Below are 6,934 nucleotides of genomic sequence, written 5' to 3'. Positions count from 1 at the left end.
ACAGGCAGTTAGTGTAAAAATAGGGGCCTGAGTCAAATCAAGGAAGTAGAGGCCATGAAAGCCATCTGCCTCTGGAAGTTGGAGACTGCCCCTGGGAGAATGGAATGTCAAGGATCTCTGGAGCCCACTGAGTACCAAATTTACCTGCCCTTATCAAGGACTGCAGGCAAGGAGCTGCTAATTAATGCCCCCTGGGCTCTTGCCTGGCTGAATCACTTTGGCCCTCCCCGCACAGGCAGGAAGGAGAGATAAGGGGGGAGAGAACTGAAGAACAAGAGACCTTAACCTATAAAAGATGTAGGGTGTGCTCACTTCTTGGGATTCTAGAACATCAGCCATGGCTCCCTTCTCCCTCCCGGGAGAAGTCTGTATTATTACTACTTTTAAATAAAACCTGCTAATATGCTTGCCTCAACATGCTTCTCTGATGTTATATTTCAACACCTGAAGAAGCAGAACTCGTCACCAGTAAACAGTAGTATCAATGCCATATGCAAAAACAAAGGGGTATGAGAACATTTGGGGGGTGAGTAAAAGTAAACCATTCAAGAGTTACACAAAGGGTGTGTTTGTGGGGAGAGATGAAGTTGAGAGGGTAGACGAGATATAGATTATGAGAAGGTTCCTGTGAATGCTAAGGAGCTTTGTGCCTTGGATTACACTTCAGTTTAGTATTTCTCAAACGTAAATAATGTATGAACCTCTCCAAAAGGAAAAAAAAAATTCTCAAAAACCCTATATTGGTTCAAATTCTCAAATATAGTGCCAGAGACAGATAATCGTTCCCTAATATTCATTTTCCCCATCTTTCTTTTGTTAATGGAATTCCTCGAAATTTACCTAGTGTCTACATTTTGCAGCCTACCTTGCAACTGGGTGTGGTCACATGAACAAATTCTGGCCAGTAAGAAGTAAACAAGGAGAATATACAAATGATTATTTTCTGCTTACAACAGGGACACATCCCAGGAAACCCATCTCAAGTTGAAAATAAGTTGTAAATTCATTTATAACACCTAATTTACCAAACATCAAAGTTTACCCTACCCTACATTAAATGTGCTCAGAACACTCACATTTGCCTAGAGTTGAGAAAAATCATCTAACACAAAGCCTGTTCTATAATAAAGTGTTGAAATTCTCATATAATTCATTGAATATTGTACTGAAAGTGAAAAACAAAATGGCATACAAGCACTCACCATAACACGCACTGCGGGGGACAGATGGGCACTCTGCAGACAAGTGCGATACCAAGAAACAAAATACAACATCCAAAAAATGCTGACAACACAGCACAGCGAGCGTATCAGTTGTGTCCCTTGCCATCATGTGACTGACTGGAAGTTGGCAGCTTGCTGCCACCAACCAGCACCACAAGAGAATCTCCTATGGCACATTGCAAGTCAGAAAACATCAATATCAAAACTCAAAACTTGAAGTATGGTTTCTACCAAATCCATATGGCTTTGGTACCATTGCAAAGTTAAAAAATCATAATCAATGGGCCAGGGTTGTAGCTCAGTGGTAGAACGCTTGCCTTGCATGTGTGAGGAACTGGTTACGATTCTCAGCACCACATATAAATAAATAAATAAAATAAAAATCCATTGACAACTGAAAAATGTTTTTTAAAAAAAATTATAAACCATTGTAAGTTGGAGACTGTACAACTTCTGGTCTTATTCTCAGAAAAAGGCTGCTTGTCCTTTTCATCCTCTTTGCTCCTCCTCACAGCTGCCAATTCAATGAAGTGATGACAAGCCCACTCCCACCCACCACGTGACTGCAGGCAATACTGCAGGAGCCTACTTTACAAGATGCAGGCAATGAACCAGAAGAAGCAGCATCACCTGGAAATTCGTGGAAATGCAGGCTCTGAAGCCACATCCTGGACCTCCTGAAGCCAACTCTGCATTTTAACAAGATCTCTCTAAATTGCCAAAGCTGTTCTTAACTTGCAATCCTCCTGCTTCAACCTCCTGAGTCTCTGGGATTAGGGGGTGTGCCACCATGGCCAGCCTACCATGTGTTTTGTAATAGCTCCCTGCTCTCAGCAATTGCCTCTATCTGAAGAGCTGACAAATCACTATTAGCCCCAATGTCATATCATTTGACTACATTTGACTTAAATGCATCACTTATATATTAAGTTACCTCTATTCTTTTCTCATTCATTCAGGACAAAGAAGCACTACTTAACATCAACGATTTTGTTGGTGAGGGTGTGGGGGAAAGGGTACACTCATACATTGTTGGTGGGACAACCATGGGTGGAAAAATGGGTGGGACAAAAATGGGTGGGTGGAAAATTATTACAACCACTATGGAAAGCAGTATGGAGATTCCTCAAAAAACTAGGAAAGGAATCACCATTTGACCCAGCTATCCCACTCCTTGGTATATATCCAAAGGATTTAAAAATCAGCATAGTACAGTGACACAGTCATATCAATGTTTATAGCAGCTCAATTCACAATAGCTCAGCTATGAAAACAACCTAAGTGCCCTTCAACAAATAAATGGACAAAGAAATTGTGGTATATGTACCACAATGGAGTATAATTACTCAGCCATAAAGAATTACTGTATGGGGCTGGGGTCATAGCTCAGTGGTAGAGTGTTTGCCTTGTACATGTGAGTCACTGAATTCGATCCTCAGCACCACATAAAAAAATTAAATGAATAAAATAAAAGTATTGTGTCCATCTACAACTAAAAATATTTTTAAAAAGAAGAAGAAGAAGAAGAAGAAGAAGAAGAATGACTTTATGACATTTGCAAGTAAATGGATGGATCTGGAGACTATCATGCTAGATGAAATAAACCAGGCCCAAATGGTCAAAGGTTGAATGTTTTCACTGATATGTGGAGGTTAACCCATAATAAGTGGGGAGAGGGAAAGAATAGATATTCAGTAGATTATACAAAAGAGAATGAAGAGAAGGGAGAGGAGATAGGAAAAGGGGAGAATGAATCCAAAATAATTTTCCTATGTACACATAACAACACACCATAGTGACTCCCACCATTGTGTATACCCATAAAAATGGGGTCCTAATTAGAATAAGATATATTCCATGCTTATACAATTATATCAAAATGAATTCTACTGACATGTATAACTAAAAGAATCAATTATCCTGGCTGAGTACAATGACACACTCCTGTAATCCCAGGGTCTTGGGAGGCTCAGACAGGAGGATCACAAGTTCAAGGCCAGCCTCAGAAACTTAGTAAGACCCTGTCTCAAAATAAAAAATAAAAAGGACTGAAGATGTACCTCAGTGGTAGAGAGCCCCTGTTCAATCCTAAGTACCGCCACCAAAAAAAAATCTTATCCTAAAAACAAAAATGACCAAACATCTTTTAAGATTTTATACTTTAGAATGACCCAAATATACAACTGGTGTCAAAGGAACACTCAAAGAAAGAAGCTCGTTTTTTTGTTTGTTTGTTTTGTTTGTTTTTGGGGGGTTTGTTTTTGTTTTTGTGTTTTTTGGTTTTTGTACCAGGATTGAATCCTGGGACACTTAACCACTGAGGAACATCCCCAGCCCTCTTTTATATTTTATTTGGAGACAGGGTCTCACTGAGATGCTTAGGGCCTCACTAAATTGCTGAGGCTGGCTTTGAACTTGTCATCCTCCTGTCTTAACCTGGGATTATAGGCATGAGACACCATGCCTAGCAGGAAAGAAGCATTTTTAAAAGAAAAGAAATGTTTGCCTTCAAAGACAGCAAGGGAATCAGACTTCAGAAGGACTGACTGGCCAGATAAACATAGAGCATTGCCTGGAGAGAGAGATGTCTCAAGACTCTCAGTGGATGCCCAAAACCCACTGAGAGTGGGTGCCCAAAACCTTGTATAGTACCAAATCTGTATATGCAATAATTTTCCTATACATTTGTACTTGTGATGAAGTTGAATTTATAAATTAGGCACAATAAGAGATTAACAACAATAATCAAATAATTATAACAATACACTGTAATAAAAATGATGTGAATGTAGTCTGTCTCTCAGAATATCTCTTTGTACTGTACTCATTCTTCTTTCGATGATGATGTAGAACACAGTGCCCATCTGATGAGACGAAGTGAGGTGAATGACATGGTACTGTGTCACAGCATTGGTCACTCATAAGGGCTACTTGAACATAAGAACTGCAGTACTGCAACCATGGATCTGATTGCTGAGACACCAAGACAACTCGGAGACGCTGGACAAAGGGATGATTCACATCCCAAGCAGGACAGAGCAGGAGAGGAATGAGATTAAACCACACTACCCAGAAGGGGATGCAATTTAAAACTTGTGAACTGTTGATTTCTGCAATTTTCCATTTAATACTTTCAAGCCACCACAAACCATGAGTAACTGAAAACACAGAAGGCCAGACCCCAGGTAAGAGGGACTACTGTTAACAAAGACATAAAGGAAAAACATGAAATCGTACCAAAGTTACAAAGTTGACACTGACCTGTTTGTGAGAAAGCAGCAACCTCCTCACAAGACTGTTACATCTGCAAAATTCCTGATCAGCATAGCAAAAATTATGATAAAAATGGTCTGGGGGAAAATACAAGTTCACAGGAAATATTCATGTTTTACTAGTTGGGAAGTAAAACCAGTGAGAATGCCACTGATACTTTGGGTTTCTCTCAAAGTTTTTGTTTTTGTTCTTTCCTATAGCAGGTAAAATCATTAGACATAGAATCAGAAGATTCTGCTTTTAAGCAGGACACCCATGATCAACGCAAAGCACCTTAACTTTATCCTCTAGCATTACAGGGTCTGAGACTTCTTTTCCCCCAACACCCACTGTGACCCCACTGAGGCTGTGAGGCTGTGTCTATGTCCCTTAGAATGTGAAGTCATGGAGAAAATAATCAGTCCTGACTCCAGAACCCACATTCTTCAGTAGTACACTATGCCCGCTTTTACAGAATCCTTTAGGGAAACACTAGGGATTCACTAAGGACAAGTCATGACTAATCTTATTACCTCTTTAAATGGAACATCTAAACTTAAACAGATCCGAGAAATTGGAGAGACCTGATTTCAGCAAGATATTGACAAGATTTTTATTAAGCAGAATGACTAATCTGAGATGAGATCTTGAAGGTCACAAGGAATGGGGACAATCACAGACAGGGATGCAATGGTGAGAATTAAAGCATCAAATGAAGAGGCTGGAGTGCCTGGGTTTTCCCACAGGGTTTCTACAGATTTTTTTTTTTTTTTTTTTTTATTGGTTTGGTTTTTTTGTTTGTTTGGTTGGTTTTGGTACTGGAGATTGAATGTAGGGGTGCTTTACCACTGAGCTATACCCCCAACCCTTTTAATTTTTTATTTTGAGTCTGTGTATGTGTTACTCAGGGACTTCCTAAATTGCTGAAGCTGGCCTGGAACTCATGATCCTCCTGCCTCAGACTCATGAGTCCCTGGGAATACAGGTCCGCCCCACTACACCCAATATCTCATGTGGTTTTTCTCAGATATGAGTCTAAACAATGAAATTCTCCTTCACAGCCAACCTCCACGTTGAGGCACCAGAACTATTACTGTTGGCCTGGAGAAACAGTGTGAGAATATTCCCCAAGGAGGCAGCAGAGAGCAACAGGATGTTCCAGAAATAGATGCCTTCCCCTGAGACCAGCTCAGACTTCAGTCCTGCAGGGCAACCAGGTAGGGCCCAAAATCTCAGTCAAAGTGTGCAAACATAGGGCTTCATAAACTGCGCCTTCTTAGCCTCATTTGCTCTAACTGGCACCACAGCTAAAAATCATACTGCCTAGGTAAATGGCAGGAGAGAGGGAGGCAGAGAAGAAATTTCATAGCACAGAATAGAGGAGAGTGAGGAAGTTCACCTTCTTTGAAACAACTCATTTTTTAAGGTCCTGAAGCTGCACCCTTTGTAGTCTTGTTTCATGTCCGTGGCCAAAAGGATATCATACATGAATTTACCCAGAAAAATGTATCATGACAGGGTTAAATAAGCAGAAAGACATTGACCTGAGACTGCCTCAGTTCTTTGAGTTTCTTTGCTCAAATGAACTCTACTAAATGTAAATTGTCTAAAGTTTTTCTTTTAACAAGAGATTTGCTAAAAAGGACTCCTCTTGAACTTTGGATTGTACAGAGGGGAGTGAGGGGCAGGGTAGTGGGTGGGGAGGGGAAGGACAGTAGAGTGTGAGACAGACATTATTACCCTATACACATGTATGAAAAGAATTTTTTTAAAAAATATTTATCACTGTCAAAAAAAGTTAATGAAAATAAATAAATGATTTTTTTTTAAAAGGAACCCTTCTTGTGTCTCAGACATGAACACCCAGAAAGGAGCAAGAAGGCTGTGTGACCTAAAGTTGAGGTCCCTTTCCTTCCCATTCTCTCAAACTTTTGCTTTAAGCACCACTGGGGGAGTTACAAGTACAGATTTATGGACCCACCTATAACCCAGAAGCATCACACTTTGAGAATCCTGAGACTCATTAACTTTTGACACTTGGGTAGTAGAATAAGTTTAAGGCACTCAAAACTTTCAGGAAATTATTACACTGGCCCAGAATGAGGACTCTGACCTACTAGGGACCCAGATTTGCATCCAATAAATGATTCAACATTCACAAGAAAACTTCCTATGATCAGGGAGAAAGGTACCCTTTCAAACCATACCGTAGGGGTCCAGACTTCACCTTCTTGATACCACAATTTGTCCTTGAAATAGGTACTTTGGGAACCTTACTTGTCCTGGGATTTGAAAATGGCTGAGAAATTCCCCACATGTAATCTAGAAGATGTGACCTATCTGCTTTTTCATAGATAAACATATAAAATTTAATATGTTTATATTACATATAAAATTTGTAATTTGTTTATTTTACATATGATCATACCGCCATAAATTTGTTTATTTTACATATAAAA

Source organism: Sciurus vulgaris (assembly GCF_902686455.1).
Source record: "Sciurus vulgaris genome assembly, chromosome: 2".
NCBI lineage: Eukaryota > Metazoa > Chordata > Mammalia > Rodentia > Sciuridae > Sciurus > Sciurus vulgaris.
Note: the sequence above shows the minus strand (reverse complement) of the source record.